The following is a 27,725-nucleotide window of genomic DNA, read 5'->3' on the forward strand; positions in this document are numbered from 1 at the left end:
TCCTACCTGTCTCAAAATTGTCTTTGACGTCTCTTATAAAACAGCAATATTGTCAGTGTAAACTCTAAAAATAGACATAAATTGAACATTTAATGATAAATATGTCAAAGATTACCCGTTAGGCTGTAGATTCATTAAATGATCAGATGTTTCCCCACAAAATCAGTCTATTCAACATAATAAAGCTTCTCCTTCACTGACATCCATTCAAATAAACTGCCTTGTATTTATCCCTGTGTATCACAGCATTACGCTTTTTTTTGCCAACCTTGGAGATTTCCCTTAAAGCAACTTTGGTTAAAACTAAACAGAGTTTGTGTTAGCATGTTGCTAAGCTGACAACACAAAATAAGCACACAAGCATTGGGTAGAATAGTATATTTTAATGACAATCAAACTGGGATGGACAGAGCATGACATATTGCATTCTAGGATTGCTTTCTATGCCAATACAATCCTGAGAATTTGGTTACCTCAGAAGTGAGCTTCCTTAGTGAATAGAAAACATGTCTGCATTTCCCAGAAGGTTTATTGATTTATATACATCCATTTATACAAAGCCTTTCAGAGTGTGTGATCAGTACAGAAGACATGCTTCAAGGATGATGGAAAGTGTTATGTGATGAAAAACATTTCATGACAGACATCGATCTCTCTACTAGATTTGAGTGGTTGAACTCGGTTGGCCTTTATTATGAACCTCCTGACTGTGGGAGTAGTCAGACATGAGGGCAGGGCTGCGGGAGGCATCCCGATTCACCACTGTTCCCCTGCGGCGCTAAAACGCCTCCTGGAAATGCCTTAGTTCCAGCAGTAATAAATGAGTGTCCATTTTACGAAATCCAAAACATTTTCTCATGGAAGGAAGCAGATGAAGTGTGTAATTTATGTGCCACTCACAGAACCAAGCGGAAATGCAATCTGTTTGTTTGAGCAAACCAACTGTGCTGGACATAACAGCATTAGCAGTTAACATTAGCAAACAATATTAACAGTTACAGTTGAAGATTAGTATGAAAAGTCGATTATGAAAATGTAGTTTTTCACATGCCCGGAAATCGATTCAAACCTGCTTCTTCCTACAGACTTGTGCATGATGTTTCTTCCATCAATCACTGTCACTGCTGTGATTCTTCATGATAGAAAACAGCAGAGGAAGCGGGACACTGGAAAATCTGGACAGTCTCAGCCATGTCATGTTAGAGCTGAATGCCAGTAAGTCCCAGAAGACCTCCATGTATGAATGCAGACAGAGCTCAGGGGCAAGTTTGAGTGGTTTCCTGTGTCTAAACCAAGCTCCTTCCAAAGAGTGAGGGGGATTCAGTCTTAAAGCAACTCTCTCACACTCTGGGAGGCTCAGTGGGCTTCTGTGCTAAGGCATGTAAATACAAATCCCATGCCGGAAGCCACAGTTCTGACTACACTGACCCTCTTTCATCAGCGCTATATTATCACCAGCCAACTCCAGACCAGGAGTCATGGGGGAAATTTAATTTACCATCGCTTCATATAGAAATCACCTCTGAACATACCTAAAGAGACGACAGAGAATATTGGACATGGACACTTCTAATCCGGAATGGGGCTCTTTCATTTATTGCTTTTAGATGGTTTCGTTTATTTCCATACCTGCAGGCCAAAGTCAGCACATTACCCTACCTCAATATTCAGGCACGAATTCAATGGGATTTCAAATGCTCCAAGCATAGAAAAAGCAGCAAGAAATCACACTTAAGTCATATATTTTATTGATGCAGATGCTGACTCCGTAACAAGGGATTGTGAGAAATCCAGCTTTAAGAGGCAGGAAGGTCTCATCCTCTTCCATGCACAGGACTAGTACAAAACTTTCTGATCCTGCAAAGTTTCTGAAGTCAAAGTTTTATTAAAACTTTTATCTGACAAGTCTGAGCAAACTGAAAACTTGCTCAAAAGAGATTCAATGCCTCCGCACCAGAAAGAAACCAAAAAAAAAAAAAAAATGTAAACACAAACACTTGAACTAAATTCAGTAGATGTCATTTTGAGAATAGCGGCCAATGCATATAACCTCAAATGCTGAGGTGTAATGAACAGGCTGTTTGTCTGCTGTGTAAACTAAAAATGAAGACTGTACAAATAGAGCTGCTATAGGTTAAGGAAGTTGTCCTACAAAGGCAGGACAAAGGACATTCTTTCCAAGATGTCAGAAGTAAATTAAATAAATGTGAGCGAGTACATGTCAGCGCAAAGCTCACTGCCACGAAGCAAAGGTATGGCATAGGATGGTTGCCAATGGTGGTTCTGGGTGGTTGGTTGCTAGGTTGTTGCTTATTAGCCCAGGTCAAAAGTCTTAAGGTATGGCTAGGATCCCTCCTTCAATGTAAGTTTGGGACTTTTATTCCTGTTTTACTGTCAAACACTTTTGGGATGCACCGAATCGAAAATTCTGCCCGATACAGATAAACCGATAATTATTTGGCCAATTACCAACAAAAGGAAAGTTCATCAATTACAAGAATTCAATTCAGCTATAAAGCAGCTCTACAGAAGACAACAGTGTGATTATCCAACTCAATTTAGTTTCAATTCAGTTTTGATTCAATTCAGCTCAATAACTGTCAGTTAGGGCTGGACGATATGACCTAAAATCAAAATCTCGATTATTAAACGTTTAATCTCGATTATGATTAATGAACGATTATTTTGTTGTTGTTGTTTTGCTTTGTTTTGGGGGTTTTTGTCCTCATAGTTCACTGACAAGGTTTGTACTGTAAATATGCTTGACTATAAAAGGTGGGATTTTTTTTTCCTAATGAAAGAGTGCTCCGACATAACAGCTCACTTTCAGCAGTTATTTTGTCTATGGTTTGTAACATTTCTTACAGATTTCTGCTTGTTGTAAATCAGATACAGATAAACTAGCACAGTACCAGTATATAATGAGAGTGATTGCGTGTGTGAATTAGACATACCATCTCTCTATTAATTGTGAAGCTGTGGGTTGTAAATAGCTACTTTAAAAGTAGAAAATATATGCTATAATAACTTTTGAGTTTCTAAGCTACTTTAGTGATAAATCACAGGACAGCGCTGACAACTAGTTTCTGCTCCTCAGTGTGCGCGATCTTCACGTTTTGTGCAGCTAACATTACTGTTTATGAGTGTTCGTGCCACAATGCAGCTGCAGGAGCATGGTAGCTCGGTATAATAATACACATCCGATCGTCTAAATCGCTTGAATGTCTAAACTGGCAAACCTTAAAACACATACAACTGACAAAGTTTAGTGAAGACGCAAGGCTCACCACTCGCACGCCATCTCTGTGTGTTGACTCTCCGTTCACTTGCGTGTTGACTGGACGGGGCGGAGTCACGTGGCTACACACGAGGTAGTATGTTTTTAAGTGGGAAGTGTTAACAGGATTAAAAAACGAAATAACCGACATGGGAAAATTACATCGGTTAGAGGTTCTGAATTTCGGTTTCAATTACTTTTTTGATTAATCGTCCAGCCCTAACTGATATTATTCAAAATCTCCTTCTGCTTGGACATTGGGATAAACCATGGCAAACTTAGTTTAGAAAAGGTAGGGTTGTAATCTATCCGGCATGCTGAAACATGAAGGTAGAGCTGCCGTTTAAGCAGCAGTAGGCAACTGGCTTATCAATGGCCAAATATTTAAAAATAAGACATTAAAAAGTAAAATCAGTACAGTTGATACAATCTGAAAAATTAGATATTCATTTTGAGATTTGTAAAATATTATATTTAACAGTACTATTAAATTAGTGGTTTTAAAACTATTAAGGCTAGAGTACACTACAAAAGTTTTAAAATCTTTTAAACACTAGCCATCGTATACTTGCCAACGTTGAAAAGGGTTAGAGAGAAAAAACTGGGCATCAAACTAGGACTTAGACACTTAATATTCAGCAAAATTATTGACTTGACTGCACTGAAACTATTGGATGAGAAATGAACTGAGCTGGACAATGACATCACTGTTTTCTGCAGAATTGAACTCATTTATAATTTGATGAACTTTACACAGTTAGTGAACTGGACACAATCAACACTGAACCAACTTCAGCTGAATAATGACACTGTCTTTCTTAGAGCTGCTTTACTGCAGAATTAAATTAATAATAATACTAATAATTCCTTACATTTATATTGCACTTTTCTGGGTACTCAAAGCACTTTATATACGGAAGGGGGAATCACCTCAACCACCACCAATGTGCAGCATCCACCTGGATGATGCGACGGCAGCCATATTGCGCCAGAACGCCCACCACACCCCAGCTTATTGGTGGAGAGGAGACAGAGTGATGAAGCCGATCAGTGTATGGGGATGATTAGGAGGCCATGATGGACAGAGGCCAATGGGCAAATTTGGCCAGGATGTCGGGGTTACACCCCTACTCTTTTCGAAGGACATCCAGGGATTTTTAATGACCACAGAGAGTCAGGACCTCGGTTTAATGTCTCATCCGAAGGATGGTGCTTTTTGACAGTATAGTGTCCCCATTACTATACTGGGGTGTTAGGACCGACACGGACCGACACAGACCACAGGGCCCTGCTGGCCTCACTAACAAATTTGGTTTGTGTCTTTGATCAATATCTTCCTGTTTATCACTGTAAAGCTGTTTTGAAACAATTCGAAATGTATAAAGCGCTATATAAATAAAGGTGACTTGACTTAAGTTAAAATAATTCTTATATCGGCCGATGTATTGTGCAACCCTACAAAACCTAAATTTAAAACACACATCATTTTAACAAGCGGCAAAATAACAAAAAACAGCACTGTTTAAAATTTGGGGTTAGAGGTTTTTTGTTATTCTTAAAAGGACAATGGTTCCTGCATTAGAAACCACCAGTAATTACTATGCATTGTAGTAATGGGACCTCCAGCTGCTAGCACTGGGTTGGTCGGAGGACAGATTATAGCTGAGGTGGTTCTTTCAGTTCCTCTGAGTGATTTCATTTTCTACTGCTGCAGGGTGGGGGTGTGTCCACACAGGCGTATTATCCAATCAGCACAACTGCCAGGAACCACTCAAGCCTGAATCAACCTTGGAAATGCTCCTAATACTCCTAATACAGGCAACAGGCAAAATAGGGTAAAAGTCATCGTTTACTCACCTTCATTTAGTACTGAATCTATTGTTTTTTTCTTTCATCAAACATAATAGGAGAAATTCTGAATAATGTATCATTCTGAATAACATGCACTGCATCATCTTATTCGTTCTTTTCTTTTTGGTTTTTAATTATGTTTACTATTTAAAATATTAGAATATGCATTTTTTACGTTTCATTGTTCATTTTATTACTTAAGCATGTTATTTTTGTATTTTATTTTATTTTTTAAATCCTTATGTAAAACACTTTGAATTACCATTGTGTATAAAATGTGCTATATAAATAAACTTGCCTAATGTTCTGGCTCATGTTGCCCATTCAGTGAAAGTAGAGGGTTTTTTTTACTGTCAAGCTCCAAAAGGACAATACACTATATAATGTACAGTATATTTCAAGTCATCTGCAATGTTTCAATATGAAGAAGTAAAAATGTTGCAGTTGTTTATGTTCTTCATTTTTTATTTTTTTCCCTAAATATTTTCATGTTTAAGTGAATTATTCTTTTAACATTGTTTTGACACAAATCTGAACTCTGTCCACTGCCACAACTCCAGACACTTTATTTAGTGTAGGTGTCAACTACAGGTCAACTTAATGTTTCTTCATAAGGAGAGTGAATGGAAAACTACTAATGGAAATGCCAATACTCAACTATGTCAGCTGGATAACTTAAGACGTCTGCTGCACCTGTAACATAAGCTCCAGGGCAACACTGACAGAAATAGGCCATTCTGTCCATGCATGTGAACTAAATACGATCTCATATAAAAGGTATCCAAACCACTATGACCTTTCACAGAATGACGAGGCTTACAAAACCCAACTCCTAAAGGGTAATTTGTAGTTCTCAGGAACAAGAGATATTAATTATAGCTCCATGACAATGTCCATTGGGGACAAAAATAGTAAAAGTGCTGATGTCTGGAGGAAAAAACAAGTGAGATATTGAACAAAGGACAGGAAGAGGAAAGGCAGGGATGAGTCAATGAACAGCCTGCCGTGAGCTGGCAGCCTATTGAAGTGATGTTTCGCAACGGCGCAAAAGCAAATGACACATCACGATTTGGGTTCTTTACACACTACAGCTAACATTTTCCTTCATTTTCTCTAAAAGTAATAGTTACCCCCACCAAAAAATTAAATTCTGTCATCATTTACTCACGTCACTCCAAACTAGCAATGTCAATTTACATAAATTCCCATAATCAATCGTTGTTTAAGGGTACGTTTACACGACCCTTACATGACGGAAAGGTTTTTTCTTTGTATAGATGACAACACTGTCAAAATGATCCCCGTTCACACAGATCCGTGAAAATGACTAAAAACGCTGTATTATTCATGCCTATAGACTGAACACATAATACGCATGTTCATGCTGTCACCGTTTTCACAGATTTTTGTTGTTTACAATTTACACTTTGAACCCATTTTCAAAAGTTTGCATTTTCAGGCCTCCAAAAACCCCAAAAATGAATGGCCAAAAGGCATAAAATGTTTTCAGTTTTTAGTTGAAAACGGTGTCGTGTAAACAGCCCCTAAATGAACGATCAATTAATCGATAAATCATTAACCTTAACCTCTTAAATCTGAAGCGGGGGCGCTGGATGGGTTGGTACAGTGGGTAGGGACGATCTGTTGAGACCAATCAGACACTGTTTTACAGCTGGAGTGCACTTGAATTGGTTTAATCACTCAGATTGACAGATCTTGATTTACCATGCATCACAGAATAAGAGTGCACAGCTGAAATAGGGCTGGAAGATCATCACTCATACAGTTTACGGTTACGGTTTTTCCACTGTGGGGCTGATAACAGCCGCACTTTGGAATATAATATAAAAGCGTCAGTTGTTGCCTTGGTGTAACAGCGATTTACTGATGATATGAGATGTAAATAACGACCGCGTTATGAAGGATGATGAGATATTTCTTTTAATTTTATTATTAATTTGTTACGACGCTCAAAGAGAGCGCTTTTCCAGCTACAGAGAAACTGGTAGCCAGGCAACAAACAAAATTACCAATCCTGAGTGGCGACATCACTTCACGGATTCTACCAGCACGATTCAGCATGGTTAGACAACCGCGCCGAGAATTCTGGGCTGAGAACGGTTTGTAATCATGCCGTGCTGTTTCAGGCTCAAGTGGAAACACAACCGGAACCGTTCCTTGCCATTCTAAGAACCGTTCGGCCAGACGGTGGAAAAGCGGCTATAGACGCCTGTTTTCATGCACTCCCGCTTTCAAAAATGTTTTCAAATTCAAAACTTCCTATTAAACGCTCCCGTGCGTTGATCATTGTAGCCAATCACAGACATATATGTTGAGCAAATGAACACAAAGACCAATCAGAGGTGTTTACAAATGTGTGCTCAACAGCGCTCAAACACACATTTTTAAAATTTCAGTACTGACTTGGTATCGCAGTCGGTACTTTTGACAACACTAGTTTCGAAATAAACATAGCTTGAAGACATTAATACGCTCAGAATACGTACCTTCTGTGTCTGCTGCACGTGTTTTGCATATGATTAGACGTTAGCATCCCTACTCCAAACTCATCTGACTTCCTTTCATCTGCTCTGTTTTATCAGTGAAAGTGGACTGGGATTGTCAAGCTCCAAAATAAAATATTTTAATGGTGAGTTTTTTTTGAGCTTGACAGCCTCACTTTCATTATCTAGAACAGAACGACCAGGATACGCTTCAACAAAGAACACTTCAAAAAGTAAGTGTTCCACAGAAGAAAATCATGCAGGTTTGGATCGACATGAGGGTGAGTAAATGATAGGCCTGGGTTAAGAACACTGATTAATCGATTTTAACCAATCTTCATTTTGATGAGCTGATATCTATTCTTATCTTAATCCTACAAGAATCTCTCTCTTAGTCAATGCTGTTTTCAGTCAATGCTTGAACAAAACTTTACTGAACATTATATATAGCATGCCTCCCATCCAATAATCGCAATAAACATTGTGCTTTGCAACTTTTGACTTGAGAATATCTCAGCTTTCAAATTCTGTCAGCTTTATCACAAAATCCATACAATAAATAGCATTTTGGCACTATTTAATGTGGCGTGACATATCGCTGTTGTCAACTCAGTTCAAGCGAAGAGGCAGCGCATGTATAAAAAAAATAATAATAATTTTAAAGGCATTAAAAAAAATCAATAGTTTGTAAATCAGAATCAAATCGATTCATGAAATGTGTGTCAATACTCAGCCCTACTAAATGATGACAGAATTTCTCTTTTATTTTGGTGAACTGTCCCTTTAACAGTGCATAATAATGAATCTGGAAGGCATGTAATGCTGTACACATGCAAACATAACTGCTGAAATATGGAGCGTTATGAAATGTCCTTGGTGACCAGCAGCACACTTCTTCAGATGAAATGACAGTAGGATGTTCCAAAGGAAGTGCAGGAGAAGACAATTAAAATAAGTAGATCAGCTTGGAACTGATGTTGACTGCAAACCTGAGGTCTACGGGACTCTTTATGACCCAAGTGGTGAAGCAGTGGGCTACAGCCACCTGCCATTGTGAGATCTAGAGCGCTAAGCTCTTTCTAGCAGCTGGTGTGTGTGTAGTCAGGCCGAATGTGCGGTGAGGATTACCGCTCCCGGCTTCACTTAACACCGCAGGGCAAAAACAAGTGCAGGTAAGAGAAGAAACAAGAGAGGAAGAACAGGAACATGTTGGAGACTTGAGCTCCCTGGAAAGCCAGTTGTCCTCATAAAGAACAGTCTGACTTCCTGGACACTGTATATTGGGATTCCATGTGACATCTGAGAGCTGCAGAAATGATACAGTTTGACAACACAGTTATAGGAAACATGTTTTCTTCCTAATGTATGAAAAAACATTTCCGGTTATAGGAGCAACGATGTTCCTAATGACCTAATAATACAGAGAAATAGGGGTGTAAATACTTGGTTTATCAAGGATTCGATTATGATTTTTTAACCCTCTGGTGCTCTTTGGCCATTTTTGACCGAAAAAATTTTTAGGTTTTTTTCCAATTTTTTACTTGAAATGGTACAGAACTTGGTAAAGATTTTGGCACTTGCTATGTGAAAAAAAAAAAAAAATGGACCTGATTCAAAAACGTTAAATGGTCCTGAAAAAAATAGTCACACTTTTACTCCTCACAGTCAAGAATAACCGCATTGGAAATGAATAGGAAACTAATTTCAGCTAGTGGAAGCGTTTGGTACTGTGCCTAAACAAAATATTACTAAAAGCTCATTTTTTTTAGATATCAAGCTCAAATTTGGAAAACAATTTGTTTAGATTTATGGCTTTAATTTGCTTGCAGTTTTAGAGTAAAACATGTTTTTGAAAATATATTTCATATAAAATAGTAAAATAGTATTTTTGTGCATTTTTCATAACAATAAAAGTACAATTCTATAACATTAAATTCACTTTTTAAAACTTTTTTCACTTCAGCAATAATCTGCTAAGTGTCATCTTTAAAAAGAGATCAAACTTAAGTCTGTGCTCCAAAGCATTTAAGATTAAGGAAAATTTCATTTTCAGGTCTATGCTCAAAAAGTGAATAAATGTATAACTACTGCATAAATATAAAATTTAGTACCATAAAATCCCCTACAAATACAAAATATTAAATAAACATTATCCAACTAAAAAAATAATAAATTTATTTCACTGAAATAAAAAAAAAAAAAACATCATTTTTGACCGCCATGCGAAAAGCACCAGAGGGTTAATAAATTATGCATAACTCACTAATGGTGTCATAATTAATTTAGGCCCAAATTAAATCTGAATCATTATAAAATAGTTTTTAAAATATGCTTCCTATGCTTTTCAAAAATATTATAATGTATAATATATTTTTAAAAATAAAAATGATACTTAAAAGTACACATTTATAAAAACTATATTTTGGATCATAAATGAAAAGTATAACACTTAATATATTATTACTGCGATAAATATCAATTCAATTCTGTAATCAATGTCTTTTCACTGTTGAACGCATTTTAACACCCCATGAAATTTATTCAATTCTCATTTATTTGTATTGCGCTTTTCACAATACATATCGTTTCAAAGTAGCTTTACAGAAATTCCTTGTTTCTACGTTACAATCAAGAGTAATCTGTTATCAAGTGACTGTGTCAAAATAATGTCCATATGTCAGAAATGTACAGTTCTAAGACAATACAGATCATGCAGTTAGCTAACGTCATGTATTCATTTAAGAAACCATGAGCATGTTAAAACAATTATTACATATACAATGATTTATGTCAGCTTTGACGTCATAAACACCAACTCTGAGAATTAAATCATTCTTTAAGGTTCAGTAGGTACAGAAAAAAGCAAATTTAAGGCAGAGGAATTTAATTTCAGGGTGAATTTCGGAACTGAAAACATGTACACGGCGCTCTTCCTTCTCTGAAGTACTGACCTTTGCGAGACATTTCAGCTGCTTATTTGGTCATTATGGGCAAATGGGTGATTTCATTACCTTTAAGCGAGATTCTCCAAGCACTGTTTGAAAATGGATGAAGGTAGAGAACAGAAAGTGCCACGAAAGAAACAGATGGAGGAAAGAATCAGTAACCTGTGTCTGTAGCTCTGAAAAAAGGTGCAGGCTATGTTGCAGGTCATGGATAATTGGATTCAAGCAACAAACATAAAAACAGACCTGACAGGCTGACAAAGGGAGCAAGCAAGCGGAGGGTAAATTTGCACAAGAACTGAATGCTGGTTACTGAGGAGCGCTCCACCAGCATGGGAGCTCGGCCAAGCACAGGAATGTTTTCACACAATCCTCACGACTCTCACTCCTTCCCGTTCAAAAAAAGATCTGAGCGAATTCCAGAGGAGCTTCCAAAACACTCCAACATGTAGGTCGTTTCTCAGCACAAAAAGTCCTTGCAGTCTATTCAGTGATAGCAAAATGAGGTTTTAAAATAATTCAAATATTTCTAAGAAAGAACTTGTTGCATTGAAGGGCACCGGAGCCTCACATCTTGTCTTAACCAACAATCATGGTAATCCAAAGCAGTACAAAGAATAACGTTACTATCATGATGCATAAATACAACAACGCCTTTTTGTTTTTAAAATAACTTTGATGAAAGTTCATTCATGCAGGTTTGAATGAGATTACAGTGAAAACCAAAATCAGCTAAGAATCTGTGCCATCTAAAAATGTAGATGCACAAAAGCCTTGGCATTTCTGAGGAAAATCACAGGTGCATACTTCCAATAGAGTGAAAACAACTGTTCACGCCATCTAAATAAAACCATTCAAATGTTTGCTTTAAAAATGACTGTCTGGTAGCTTTTCTAAATGAAAGGCTGTGCAGTGTGTGGGCAAACGCTGATGAATAGAGTGTATCTGAAATTCTAAACCAATTTGGACTACCAAGGTCATCTTCAACAGCCCTGCTTTGTGCTGTTTTTAAAGGAAAAGAAAAAAGAAAAAAAACAGATGATTCCTGCCCTGAATTGAGTATGTGTGTTGGAAGGTGACAATTTGGAACAGGGCTTCAAGGAAAAAAAAAAAACATTGTATTTGTTTTGACAAATATTGGTGATTTGAGCTGCAATATGAGGATCATTTTACATCTCATATTGCTTCTGCTTAGATATGAGGGCAAACAAGGCATAAAATCACACTGAATTCACTGTTTCATTAAAATCAATTTGTGAGGAAGTACATAACCAGACAGTGTTCAAAACTATCTCCTTACCTTAGCCCGATTCACAACGGTAAGCATGTAATGTTTTATAATTCGGGTGGTTCTGGTGGGTTTCCGCGGGAAATTCGAGCATGCCGCCGTTCGTCTTTGCGTCATTACGTCACGTCTGTTTACATAAAGAAGGAGTCCCAGCTAGTAGGGTATATGGCATGCGAGGATGCTCCAGGTGGCGGATCATTTATAGCCTTTTCTCACAGCAGCTGCAATAATTAAACTTACCATTTTGATGGCGGATTGTATGGTATGACAAATTAATGTTAGAGATTAGACTGTACAGAAATTGAAATCTACAGGTAACGCTAATACACACTAAATACACGTAGTCACACAATGCTGATGTTGTTAACTTTAACAATTTGAGAACAAAGTATAACAATAATAATTTGCACGGTTTGACGTGATCCGAGCTAAGCGATTGTTAGGTTTAATCACCATTGGCAGCGCAATTTACTGTAATGCTTTTTTCCTCAGTTGGTCAGAACTAAAGTGGCAAATTTGTTACTTGTTCTGATGACATTTTCCAGTGAAAATTCTTACTTTGGTCAAACTTCCAAGTAGAGATGCACCGATCGATCGGCCAGGGATCGGAATCGGCCGATTTCTCTCATGATTGTCCCGGATCGGTGAATCGGCCGATCAGTCTCACTTCTTACCGATTCCGAGCCGATCCGTTTTGTTACCAGCGGCACAGGCAATAACGTCAGCTGCGTGTTCTCGCTCTCTTCTCTGTCACAGTGAAGTGACACACACCCGCGCGGGCGCCTCCTCTCTCACTCGTCTCATTCTGTCCGGTTAAATAGTGCTTGTATTGCGCATAATTTTAGTCATTCCCGCAGGTTTCGTGCTCACACCAAAAGCGCACGCACCACTGATCTATATAGGTGGAGCAGACAAGCCACGCTCAGTCTCAAACAGAGACAGAAGTCAAACAGAGTCACAAGTACCAAAATGAGTGGCTTACTGCCCTTAAACTGTCAATTACATACAAAAGTATGTCAAAACCAGCGGAACAGGCAATCTCAGTGAGTATTCAGATAAACACAGTCAGTTTTGAATCGTTAAATAGCTAAGAAAGTGAACCCATGTTGTGTGTAATAGTATTGGGTCCGTTGAACGCCGTTCATTTACTCTTAAAGGGTCAGCAGTCCAATATTCCTGCTGCCGTCTGTCATGTTAATCAAAGAACAAAAGACAAAGAAAATCACTCTCTGCTCTCGACTGAATACGTTTTATAACTTTAATGGTAAGAATTGATCTGTATTAATATTTACAATAAAGACTACAGAAATTAAAGTAATCAAATGTAAAATAACACATTCAGTGTTATTTTACATTGGTTACCTTAATTTCTGTAGTATTTCTTACCTGAATAAAAACCCAGTTAACCTGAAAAACTTAGTTTCATAGCTCTCTTTATTCTATTGCATTTATTTGAGCTGTTTATATTTTATTACTGACTTTTTACTTGTGTTTTTTTCTATGAATATAAAACTTTGCGTTGAAGAAAAGTAGATTTTTGTTTGTATATGTTGTCAATTATAGTTCTTAGAAAGAAAATCGAAATCGGCAAAAATCTGTATCGGCAGATCACACTAACAAAAAAAATCGGAATCGGCCAAGAAAATTGCAATCGGTGCATCTCTACTTCCAAGATTACAATCTGTGATTCTAAAGTACAGTATCCACTGGTGCGGTGACTGACAGCCACACATTCTGCTCAAACCATAGATTAATCCGCTCTGAGGAGCTGTGCCGATGCACAGCCCACATAAAGATGATAATTCCGCAAATAACTGCAATTGCAGGTTTCAAACAGAGATGGCAACAAAGAGCCAAAACTTACAGACTGCAGCTTTAAAATGAAATTATTACAATTATTATTATTTTCATTATATTATACTTTGGGCTTTTACACTAACAAAGATTTCTGTAAATATATGTTTCTTTAACAATATTTTTCTGTAATTAGGGCTGCACAATTTAGGCAAAATCTAACTGCGTATTTTCTGATAAAAATCGTGTTTGCGATTTAAAATGCGTTTTAAAATAATCCAGGTTTGCTGTGCTTGTAGGGCTGCAAAATTTGGCCAAGATTTTGTGATTATATACCAATATGACCATAAAATAACTATAATAAAATTACAATTGCACTATTTACTAGAAGCTGTGATTTCGGTTTCATTTCAATCATGTAGCCCTATCTGTTATCATCTGCAAATTTAAAAAAAAAAAAAAGAAAGAAAGAAAAAAAAAAAAAAAAAGTATCTTCAGCATTTTTAAAACGATGAAAACAGCTGTTTAACCCTTTATAATGGTCACTATTTTCCCCAAACAGTAGCAAAACCTCAGTGAAACAGCAGAAGTCCTCTGACCATTACATCTTACCTAAAGGGATAGTTCACCCAAAAATGAAAATTCTGTCATCATTTACTCACCCTCATGCCGTTCCAAACCTGTATAAAAGTTTCTTTTTTCTGATGAACACAAAAGAAGATATTTTGAAGAATGTTGGTAACCAGACAGTTGACGGTAGCCATTGACTTCTATAGTATTTTTTTTCGTTTTCAGTCTGTGTCTACCATCAAATGTTTGATTACCAACATTCTTCAAAATATCTTCTTTTGTATTCAACAGAAAAAAGAAACTCATACAGGTTTGGAACAACACGAGGGTGAGTAAACGATGACAGAATTTTCATTTTTGGGTGAACCATCCCTTTAATGGAAGAAGACTCAACGGCATCAATCGTTCAACAATTATCCGACTCTCAGCCACCTTTACCCAATTAAACACTCCAGACTGCGCACAACCCCTATCTCTTCAGCTAAGCCCAGCTACACACAGCGGCACTTGATAGAGTAATCTTTCAACAAATCCCTCCCCAAACATTTTCACACTGGCTGTTTCCTAATTGATAAACCTCCACGGGGGGCTGCGCTATCATACGACACCGCCTAGCACAAATCCACCAGTCGCCGGCTGCCTTAAAGAGTCAACGCACACCAGCGGTATGTGTGTGAGGTGCTAACAGAGCCCACACCATCAGTGTCTGGAGCTGGATGAGAGAGAATGCAGAATGCTGCAGAAATTTCGGCAACCAAATCTATTCTGCCGGAACTGCAAAAAAAAAAAAAAAAATCGGTTTTGGCCAAAATAGTTCTGGATGGCCAAAATCATTGACCGAAACCATTAGCACTTCTCTGTCTATTTCGTCACACAACAAGAGATAAACTAAAAAAAGTAAACACATCAGCAGTGTGGACGTATATCACAGTGAACAAAACCGTAGAGCAATATGTACAATTTGTAGGGGTGTAACGATACATTGTTATATCAAGATATTGCGATATGAAAAATGCAACATGTATCGTTGATGTAAAAGTTAGTTTTATCCAAGGCTTAGCTTACTTTATTTATAAGGTATAATTCACCCAAAAATGTAAATTCTGTCATGTACTCACCCTCAGGTCGTTTCAAACCTATAAGATTTTCTTTCAACCTACAAACACTAGATATTTTTATGAAACCTGAGAGATTTCGGTCCCTCCATTTAAAGTCCATTCCTCTAAAACATAAAAGAACCAAAAAATGTAATAAATGCATCATAAAAAAAATAATCAATCAATCTAATGGTCTAATCCAAATAAAAGTCTTCTGAAAAGACACAACGGCTTTATATGATGAAGAGATTTTTTTTTTTGAATGGCTGTTCAAAATCTCTAAATATCGCAATAGTATTGTATCGTGAGTTCTGTATTGCGATTTGTATCGAATTGTGACAGGAGTGTATTGTTACACCCATAACAATTTGTTCGGCTAAAATATATAGATGGTTCATTGCAGGAGATCTTACCCAATTAAGCAAATCTAATTACCAAAATTTTAGTTTTGGTTTTTGGCTACATGAAAGCTTTTAGTGTTTCAATAAAAAAATAATTTCAGTTCATCACACATTTAATATTTTGGAGTCATAATGGCAATTATCAATATCTCAGGATTGATTTGCTGAAATTTGCAATGAACTGAATTAGGGATGTACGATATATCTGCCACCATATCGGTATCAGACGATATGTGTTCATTTTTAATCGTTATTGGCCTGATAAGAAAATTTGGCCGATATATTAAAGCCGATAAATAATTGATTATTTCTTTCAGCTGAGACGCTTCAGATGCACACTGTCCACCATTATGGTTTTGAATTGCTTGAAATATGATTGAAATCACTTCAAAAAGGAAAATACAGTTAAGTGCCACATGTACAGCACAAGTCTCTCATTAAGGTTACATAATATTTTAATGAGAACATTATAATTGTGTGCTTGGGACATGGATTTTAATGGTGAGACTTTTGTTTTTGTAATCAGGCTCTCAAAAAGTATTTAAATTTTGATTTAGATTTATTGGCCAATATATCGGTTATCGGCTTTCAAATATAAAGAATTATCAGTTTTCATATTCATAAAACATTTTCATATTGGTGCATCCCTAAACTGAATTGCTTATTTACATTGATTTAGTTAGTTGTACAACCCCAATAAAGCCCAAACATTTAGCCCTAATCAGCAGCATATTCAGCTCCTAACAAACAGCACTTTACTAATTATTTATCGACATTACCCATCTGTAAGTAATGGCATGAGAAATGTATGACTTATCAACTCACTTTAAGTGCACTCAATAAAAAAGGGAGGAGGTATGGGAGCAGCTAGGCTGTCATATCAAGCAAGCATTACACACTGAGAAACAGCGGTTTATTCGACCTCCCCTGAGAGGCATCCAACACAGAGTCTTCGTCTCACACTAGTGAGCTGCCTACACTAACAATAAGAGGAGCATGGTACTCTCTGAAGTACTTTATGTACTATGCAAAAAGAAGTGTCTTGCCCATTCACATCTGTGCACAGTATGCACAGTGATGAATTACCAAGATACAACATTACACTGCCTGAAACATGCCGTCTAGGTAGGCAGCTCACTAGGTTTGAGACAGTGCCAGAGAAGTCAATGACATTAGGATGCTGATCTACTTTACACAGAGCTGGATTAGTGATGCTCCGGCCTTATATCAACACTACAGCTACTGAAATAGGTCTGTGCATTACGTTGCAAACTGCAGGTGATTTAAAGCGAAAACTGAACATTATTGCATACAGATGACCTTTAATAAAGACTCTTCCTATACTGGAGATTCAGTTGTAAGGTAACTTCAACTGCATATAAATTCAAGTCAAAAAAGACACTCATCCAACTTGACCAAATAAACAATTTTTGATTACTTTTATTACTTTAAGTAAATATGAACTTCAATTGGTTTTCTTAAATGGCACAGATCAATACACATTTTTATAACCATTTTTTTTAAAATAATATTTAAAGATTGATAGTATTGCTCACAAAAAGCACACTGACTGAAAATGAAATAAAAATCAACAGTTTGAGAGTTGCACTGCTATTGAGTTGATTAGGTATTTGTGATAACGATTTATGATTTCTCACAATTATTGTGCACTCACATTTTGATAATACTCACATATTGTCAATTGTGTTACCATGTAAATATGCCACAGACGTACATCCGCCATAAAATAATGCAGTTTTTGAACACAATGTACATCCACGAACAAAAGGTTTTGCGTCCGCACCATCTGCGGCGGTTAGCATTACATGCTAAAGTATCAACAAGTCTACATGTGAATGCAAAGCACTCTAGTTTCACTTCATTTTAATGTTTGTGTAATAATGGAAGATGTTTTTTGAGTGTTATAGGTCAAACTACCTTAAAGGGTAAAACAAGTGCAGTTGAGCTTCCGTTTACCATTTGAGTATTTGTTGTATGTTTGCTGTATGTGAATAAAAGCCTAAATGAAATTTGTTAATCATATAAAAAGCGATAGAGTCTCCTCAGAAGACTTTAAATGAATTAAAGTCTTATGGGCTTGGAACTACATAAACTACAATTCATTTTTGGGTGCACTATCCCTTTAAAATTACATGTAAAAGTAAACAATTTAAGGCGTTTCTAATAAAATATAACATTTAGATTGGCTGTGTTGCAAAAGACATTAAAATGAACTAAAAGTTGAACCCAAGTGGATGCAAAGGAGAAATATTTTTAACTGTGTTAGAACTTAAAATATGATTATTTGATAACGTTATCCACCTAAACAAAAGGGTATTTGTTTACAAAGCCTTAATGAAACCATTGAATTTATAATGCGAGTCCATGTTCGATGATTTCTTCCTAAGGTATATGTGTATTAAGCGACATTAACAAAACAGACAATTAAATCGTCAATCGTAATTATTTGTATGATAATTAATCGTCAAACAAAATGTCAGGATCGTGACAGCCGGAGGGTTGATATATAACCGCAGGTTTCTCAGGCGTTCGTTACCTGAGTGTCCATGATGGACTCCACGAGTTATTTCAGCATAAACTGACAGTATTCGTCGAAATATCGCATCGTTTTTCTTCCCAGTAGTATTCCACGAAGTTAAACTATTTCATGTTAGGACACGTGAATAAAACGTTAATCCCCATCGCTTTAATACATAATCATCATCATAGATCAACCCGCTAAACGGTCGAGTATTAAAGGAGACCGCGTAACAGGATCGGTTGCACAACCGGATCTGGTAGTAATAATGAGTACATCTGTGATCAGAAGAACAAAAAGGCATTAAAGAATTAAATATATGTATATTTAAATCTCGAACCATGCGAATAGAGAAGACACATTACACAGACTACATTGCCGAAGGGTTTATTTTCACTGCCCATGGCCATGACTGACTCCACCGAATAAATACGCGTCAAACACCTGACATCGACACTTTTAAGATTAGTAACCATCTCTAATCTGCTATTCGATCAGAACCTTGAGGATATGTTGATCGAGAATTATTTCACAGGTCTGATTACATGGATATGATGTTGAGATTAAACCCAGCACTACTGGGTGTGTTTATCAGTTCATCTGAACCGTGACTGCTCCCGTATATCAACAATATATGAAAATAAGATTTGATAGTACATGACCAAAATGAACTACTGACACGAAGGTATATATTCATGAACTTCTTACCTGGCACTAGTGAATTTTCCGCAGTTAAACCCAGAGTTTGGTGTAGATCAGTCTTGACTCTCGCTCTCAAACTGAATAAACTTTGCCCGCTTTTCCTTCTTCTCCTCGCTGGCTAACACACTTGCTAACGGCCGCTAAAATCTCTCCATTCGTGCCGTCAAGAGCGAATGCCGATCCTGCGTCCTCTCGCCGTTATCTCTCTCTGAGGAGTTGAAGTGTTACCGCGGATCGCAGGTGTGGATAACTGCTGTTCCAGATTTCAGATAAAGTTTATCTCCATCTTCTCCCGTTCAGCGCCATCTTTCCCGCGGGGCACGCCGGGTAATCCTCAGGAATCCCGATGCGACGCGACGCGTTCGCTGCTCGTCCAGGAGTGCTGGAGTGCTGGAATGCTGCTGGGATCAGGGAGACACAGCAGAGGAGGAGAGCAGTGCAACTCACTTCTAGCATTAGGCAATACAGACACACACCTCGGGTCTATATGATGATTTAGTTTTCATAGTTTATACTGGCAATAGCAAATCAAATGATAGTAGAGCTACCCATAAATGTGATCATTTTTTACTTAATACTTTTACTTTCATAATGTCGTTAATGCCTACCATAGTAGGCTAATACATCATAGTATTTTGTAGGCTATTCCAGTGTGTAAAAGGACCAGAAAATAGCCTGATAGGCCTACCATAACAAATAGGCTGCCTAATAATCCATAGTATGAGAAGTGTAGAATGTCACTGTCAATTTAAGTACAATTGCAGACTCTATAAATACATTACAAAACCCCTTACAAACTCTTTACACAAGGTCTTCAAAAAGGTTCCATGGTCAAATTAGTAAACTGGAATTTGTTTTATAGTAATTATAATGGCTATGATCATGGAAAACCTGGAAATATCATAATTTTATTTATAGCCTATTGGAATTTTGAAATAGTTAAATCCTAAAAGTTGTGAAAATGTGACTATATATATATATATATATATAGGCTATATAAAAAGTGACAAATTGATGTGAAGGGTAAGTATGGTAACCCTTACTCAGTATTCCTCTGGATTTAAAGGGTTAGTTCACCCAAAAATGAAAATAATGTCATTTATTACTCACCCTCATGCCATTCCACACCTGTAAGACCTTTGTTCATCTTCAGAACACAAATTAAGATATTTTTGTTGAAATTCGATGGCTCAGTGAGGCCTGCATAGCCAGCAATGACATTTCCTCTCTCAAGATCCATAAATGTACTAAAAACATATTTAAATCAGTTCATGTGAGTACAGTGGTTCAATATTAATATTATAAAGCGACGAGAATATTTTTGTTGCGCCAAAAAAACAAAATAACGACTTATATAGTGATGGCCGATTTCAAAACACTGCTTCATTAAACTTCGGAGCGTTATGAATCTTTTGTATCGAATCATGATTCGGATCACATGTCAAACTGCTGAAATCATGCTCCGAACCGCTGATTCGACATCGTTTTGAAATCGTTTTGAAATTGGCCATCACTATATAAGTCGTTATTTTGTTTTTTTTTGGTGCACAAAAAATATTCTCGTCGCTTTATAATATTAATATTGAACCACTGTACTCACATGAACTGATTTAAATATGTTTTTAGTACATTTATGGATCTTGAGAGAGGAAATGTCATTGCTGGCTATGCAGGCCTCACTGAGCCATCAGATTTCAACAAAAATATCTTAATTTGTGTTCCAAAGATTAACGAAGGTCTTACGGGTGTGGAACGGCATGAGGGTGAGTAATTAATGACATTATTTTCATTTTTGGGTGAATTAACCCTTTTACCAATCTAAGTTAGTAGGGCTGGGACAATACATGGATGTATCGCAAATTGAGAAACGATTCTTGATCGATTCTGATATTTTCCGTATGTATCGGGATTCTCTCTCGAATCGATTCTGAGCTTAGTTTTTAAAAGCAGACGGCACTGCATGCTTTAGAACAGCCGTACTCTGCTTCCTTTCAATACCTTACACACACCACTTGAACTAACCTTCTATAAAATAATCATTCATAAAGTTCGAAAAGGTTGAAGCAAGTGTGTTTACAGTGGGCTGTTTACATTAATCTTGAGTCATAAAAGCATTCTGAGGTGCAAATACATTCTCAGACTCAGTCAAACGCACGAGCGCTCTTCTTCGTGAGAATTTGAGCATGTGGTTAAAAAATAGCCTAGAGCGCCATCTGCTGTTAAAATCTAAGCTCAGAATCGATTTGCAATTAATTTGGAAAATATCAGAAACAATCCACGAATCGCAATGCATCGATAGTATTGTCCCAGCCCTACAAGTAAATGCAAGCACATTAGGAGTAGTGAGTAGTGAACACACACACACACTGCAAACCATGGACACACACCCAGAAATGTGGGCAGCCATTTTGCTACGGCACCTGGGGAGCGATTGGGTTTTAGGTGCCTTGCTGAAGGGCACCTCAGTCGTGGAGAGCGCTGTTCATTCACTCCCCCACCTACATTTTTCCTGTCAGTATTGAGAATCAACCTTTGGATTGCAAGTCTGACTCTCAAACCATTAGGCCACGACTGCCTGCTAAGGGATTTTTTGCTAGTTTCAGCCCGACGCAGTTATCATTTTCACGTCTTGCGCCACGTTTAAATAGCAAATGCATTTGCGCCCATTTGTGCGCCCATGGGCGTGCTGGTCTGAAAACGAGGTGTGTTCAGGCGTATTGTTGGTGCATTGCTATTTTGAGGCAACTGAAAATGACTGCACCATTGACCAACAAAAACCTGGTCTAAATTCAATGGCGCAGTATTTGTTTAGTAATTTAAAGGGCGCATTAGTAATATGCGCCTATAGGCGAGTGCACAACGCGTGTACATGCTGCTTATTACACACACAGGGACGCGCAGCACACAAACATGCCAAATGTTAAAAATAAAAGGATTACAATGTAAAAGATTATTATTGTGTGCATAAAGATTAAAAAATGCTTTGGTGGAATCCGGCTTGGTCCCGTAGATGGTCTGCTTGCGTGCTTTAACCTCGCTCACAAGCAGATCCGTTTACTTGCTAGAGAAGCGTTCAGTCTTTCCGCTTGTAAAATCCGCCATGTAAATAGCAAATTGTGAGCGCAACTGGCTTTTAAAGGGAATGGGAAATGAGACTCTGATTGGTTTATTGCACGTTATGCCCAAAACACACCCATTACTCATTAAGAGAATAGAGACAACCCTTTTAGACCATGCACCGGGCGCGCCGACCATTTTTCCCATTGTTAAACTACCAAAAGTGGATTCGGACACGCCCTAAGTGCACTTGCGCTGTGTGCTTTAGACCATACGCTTAGATCATTAAAATAGGGCCCATGGGCATCAATCACTGAATACTTGCTGGCTGGAAATAAATAATATTTTCTTCACAATCCATCTGTTTTCAGATCTAAATCCTTTGAATATCACAACATCGATGTCTGTCAAAAAGTAATGTGCACAATACACTAGTATTTATGAGAAGCAGAGGTCACGCATTTCCTGGAAAACGCACACTACCGGATGTTTTGTCATTGCTTTCTCTTTGACTATGTCATTTGCATCTCTCTTTCCGAGAAGAGGGAGAAAATAGCGGCCTGAGCGGCTTCAACATGCCGTCTTTCAGAGACAATAATGTGCATAATACATAACACACGCTCACTCGCTGAAACTGAATCGGAATGATCAGGGAACTGAGTAAAATACTTCACACTGCATGCTAAAGACAATAAACGCCAATCCAACTGAAAAACTTTGCCGGGTTAGTGAACATCGTTCAGCATGTGTTGGTTAATCTGCATTGTAAAAAGCGCTATATAAATAAATAAAGATTATGACAGACTTTTATGCACAAACTACGCATTCTGATTCTGACATTCCTGATTTTAATATTTTTAATAATTTTCTATTCTTGACCGATCTTTTTTTCATAATTTTGGCAATAGATGAAGTGTTAACTCTCATATGCTGGTGTAATATATATTATAAACTTGACAGGTGGTTTTTATAAAATGCAGTTATCTTCTCAGTTCTTTAAACGATTAAGGCAGTGATCAAAGTTTGTAAAGTATTGTAAAGCAATGTAAAGTAGTGAGTGTGCAGCTTGTATAACAGTGTAAACTTGCTGTCCCCTCAAAATAACTCAACACACAGCCATTAATGTCTAAACCGCTGGCCACAAAAGTGAGTACACCCCTAAGTGAAAATGTCCAAATTGGGCCCAATTAGCCATTTTCTCTCCCCGGTGTCATATGACTCGTTAGTGTTACAAGGTCTCAGGTGTGAATGGGGAGCAGGTGTGTTAAATTTGGTGTTATTGCTCTCACTCTCTCATACTGGTCACTGGAAGTTCAACATGGCACCTCATGGCAAAGAACTCTCTGAGAATCTGAAAAAAAAGAATTGTTGCTCTACATAAAGATGGCGTAGGCTATAAGAAGATTGCCAAGACCCTGAAACTGAGCTGCAGCACGGTGGCCAAGACCTTACAGCGGTTTAACAGGACAGGTTCCACTCAGAACAGGCCTCGCCATGGTCGACCAAAGAAGTCGAGTGCACATGCTCAGCATCATATCCAGAGGTTGTGTTTGGGAAATAGACGTATGAGTGCTGCCAGCATTGCTGCAGAGGTTGAAGGGGTGGGAGGGTCAGCCTGTCAGTGCTCAGACCATACGCCGCACACTGCATCAAATTGGTCTGCATGGCTGTCGTCCCAGACGGAAGTCTCTTCTAAAGATGATGCACAAGAAATCCCGCAAACAGTTTGCTGAAGACAAGCAGACTAAGGAACCATGTCCTGTGGTCTGATGAGACCAAGATAAACTTATTTGGTTCAGATGGTGTCAAGCATGTGTGGCGGCAACCAGATGAGGAGTACAAAGACAAGTGTGTCTTGCCTACAGTCAAGCATGGTGGTGGGAGTGTCATGGTCTGGGGCTGCATGAGTGCTGCCGGCACTGGGGAGCTACAGCTCATTGAGGGAACCATGAATGCCAACAGAGCATGATCCCCTCCCTTCGGAGACTGGGCCGCAGGGCAGTATTCCAACATGATAACGACCCCAAAAACACCTCCAAGACAACCACTGCCTTGCTAAAGAAGCTGAAGGTAAAGGTGATGGACTGGCCAAGCATGTCTCCAGACCTAAACCCTATTGAGCATCTGTGGGGCATCCTCAAACGGAAGGTGGAGGAGCGCAAAGTCTCTAACATCCACCAGCTCCGTGATGTCGTCATGGAGGAGTGGAAGAGGACTCCAGTGGCAACCTGTGAAGCTCTGGTGAACTCCATGCCCAAGAGGGTTAAGGCAGTGCTGGAAAATAATGGTGGCCACACAAAATATTGACACTTTGGGCCCAATTTGGACATTTTCACTTAGGGGTGTACTCACTTTTGTGGCCAGCGGTTTAGACATTAATGGCTGTGTGTTGAGTTATTTTGAGGGGGCAGCAAGTTTACACTGTTATACAAGCTGTACACTCACTACTTTACATTGTAGCAAAGTGTCATTTCTTCAGTGTTGTCACATGAAAAGATATAATAAAATATTTACCAAAATGTGAGGGGTGTACTCACTTCTGTGAGATACTGTATATATATATATATATATATATATATAAAATATGAAAAAATAAATATATTCACATTGTTAAACTAGATAAATAAATAAATGAATATATATTTATTTATTTTTCCCTTATCCATATCTTATTTTTTTTCTGATCCATTTCCTTATCCAAAAGGGAAGAACTTAACAAATGGCATTCAAACAGAGGCCTGAACACAATATGTCATGGAGAGAAAACTCAGCAGCAGATGGCAGTCAAGGGTGCTGCTACGCCTCATTGCCAAGAGGGCTTCAGCATGCAGAATGTTTGTGTAGTTAATTGTGTCATCAATGAGAGTGTACTGAGACCTGGCCAACAGTCATTGAGAAACACTGACTCACTGGTTCCTGTGTGCAGATTATGTTGACAGTTAATAAACAGAAAATGAAGTGTTCTAATTTCTCTTCCTCCTTTTTTCCCTCTTCTCCCATTTTAGAGTCACATCAGTAAATCAGATCATGTCACTATACAATCTTCTTTTTCTCACCTTAGAGGAGTGGTGAACAGAGCAGATAAATAAAAAAAAAAACTTTTTCCCACACTGTTTGGGTCTAACAGAGCATTTAAAGGAAAAATCGATTCACTGAGGAAACACATCCGTCCGTGAGGTGCCGTTGTCTTAGTTGTTTTCTCCAGATGTGAGGCCCTTCATCTGACAGGTAGTGTCAGCGCTCAGGTGAATACTAATGCTGAACCGCTCTGTCGCCAAGGCAGACAGCTGACCTCAGAACAGCCGGCACAAAGCATGTGTTTTTAAAGGGGTCATAGTCTGCTTGCCCCAGACCTCCTGCTGGCTTGTATCGAAAAGCTGGCCAGGCAAACATTTGCATTTCAAGCAAAGAGGAGAGACTTCAATGACTTCAAACCACCAACCCTGCATGATTCATTTTCAGAACACCTGCGGACTTGTGTGGTCAGAGAGTGCCTACACAAATGCAAGTAAATCCCTTCAAATCCACGAGATTTGAACACAGGGAACATGCCTCTGTTTAGACAAAGAAAGGTGACTGAAATATGAATCTAATTTCACTGATGTTTCCATAAGGATTTTATATGAAAGCAGACAGAATCAAAGGAAAATGATTGTAGAAAGTAGATTGTAAGGCTTACCAGTAGGAAATAAATTTCCCTGGTGGTGGGAGTCTAGTGATTAAGGCTCTTCATATAAACATCTCAGGTTTGATCCCATGAAGTGCAGAGTTACTGATAGTCTTATCACCATTCAGCACTTGAACACTTCACCCCTAATTGCTACATGCAGATCAGTATGTCATAAGGCACTTTGGGTGAAATTAGCAGGAAAAAATGACATTTAATGGTCTTTATCGTAAGTTGTTTTGGTAAGCACCTACTCTTTATGTAAGCAGTGAGGTACAAGAGGCTGTGCTGTATTGTGAATATTGTCACTGCTAAAGGACATTGTTAGGCACAACCCACAGCAGAGCGGCTCTAGTAGAGCACCTAAAACAGTGAAAATACCCATATATATATATATATATATATATATATATATATAATTCATTCAATAAAGTGACAGCAAAGACATTTATAATGTTACAAAAGATTTTCAACATTATTAATTCAGAAATGTTTCTTGAGCAGAAAATCATCATATTAGAATGATGGATCATGTGACACTGAAGACTGGAGTAATGATGCTGAAAATTCAGCTTTGATCACAAGAATAAATTATATTTTAAAGGGTTAGCTCACCCAAAAATGAAATTTCTGTCATTAAGTATTCACCCTCATGTTGTCCCAAACCCGCAACACCTTTGTACTAAAGACATCGTTAAAACCTTCGACGTGACTGCAGTGGTTCAACCTTAATGTTATAAAGTGACAGGAATTCAAAAATATAGACTTTATTCAGTAAATTCGTCTGTCCTCTGTCATACTGCTACGGTATTTTCATTGCAGAGCTTCAGTGTTTACGTCCGAACGGCAGCTCAGTATTGGCCGGATCTGATCTCGTGAGCAGCACGGCGCATGCATGTGATAATGACGAATTTGTTGAATAAAGTCGTTATTTTTGTTTTGTTTTTGCGCACAAAGAGTATTCTCAACGCTTCATATCATTAAGGTTGAACCACTGCAGTCACGTCGACGGTTTTAACGATTTCTTTACTACCTTTCTGGACCTCAAAAGGTGCAAAGTTGTTGCTGCCTATGTGTGGATCAGATACCCTCGGATTTCATCAAAAATATCTTAATTTTTGTTCTGAAGATGAACGAAGGTCTTACGGGTTTGGGACGACAAGAGAGTGAGTAATTAATGACAGAAATTTTGGTGAACTAACCCTTTAAAATATATTCTAATAGAAAACAGTTATTTTAAATTGTATTATAAAATGGTTAGTTCCAGTCCTTGATTCTGATTGGTCAATACCTGTGTTCCATGTTCACAAGTTTCGGTCCTTTCAATGTAAAAGTCTTCGTTACTGACTGACTCGCTCATAAAGACAGTCTTTGCCGCCATCTAATGGTGTAATAATGTAATTACTGTAATTCTGTTGCTGTTCATGGTCAGGGACTTTTTTTTTTCCTAGCGGAATTAAGGCTTTTAGTGATTTTACTTCATGAAAGTTGCACTGATACAAATAAGATACTCGAGGCTAGTGCTGTATCATGAATAAGTCACGGCTGAAGGGGTTACTCCGCTTCGCGTCGTGCCTAACAACGTCCTTCAGCCGTGACTTATTCACGATACAGCACAGCCTCTCGTACCTTATTGCTTACATAATATTTCACAATATTACTATTTTACAGTATTTTGATCAAAAAAATGCAGCATTGGTGAGCAGAAGAGACTATTTTCAAAAACATGAAAACCTGGTCACATGTTTTGTGTGATTCACACAGTAATTGCGGAGGATAACAAACTGATATTATATTGAATCCACTTTCTCACTCACCCAGTGTTTAACCAGCAGCAGTCAAATGATACTTTGAGAATCTGGTTTGTTTAGGGTGAAAGTGCACACTCAGATAAATAGCGGTGGATCTAACTCTGTGTTTCTAGTGTAAACAGTTGTGTTTTGCAAAACACGAAACAATGGTGGTGACTACAAATTATGTCAGCAGTTATTCTGACAGTATACAGAATGAACACGCCAGAAGTCACACTGCAG

General features: G+C 37.9%; 1 protein-coding gene across 4 annotated transcripts in view; it reads right to left on the reverse strand.

Moving 5' to 3' along the window:
- Positions 1-19,417, reverse strand: part of tjap1 (tight junction associated protein 1 (peripheral)) — a 127,219-nt gene extending 107,802 nt beyond the window's left edge. For all 4 annotated transcript variants that reach the window (XM_051917017.1, XM_051917018.1, XM_051917015.1 and 1 more), the window contains exon 1: positions 18,975-19,417. The gene's annotated coding sequence lies outside the window, so the exon portion shown is untranslated. The remainder of the gene's footprint in view (positions 1-18,974) is intronic.
- Positions 19,418-27,725: the final 8,308 nt, after the last annotated feature.

This window comes from Ctenopharyngodon idella, chromosome 13, assembly GCF_019924925.1.
Source record: "Ctenopharyngodon idella isolate HZGC_01 chromosome 13, HZGC01, whole genome shotgun sequence".
NCBI lineage: Eukaryota > Metazoa > Chordata > Actinopteri > Cypriniformes > Xenocyprididae > Ctenopharyngodon > Ctenopharyngodon idella.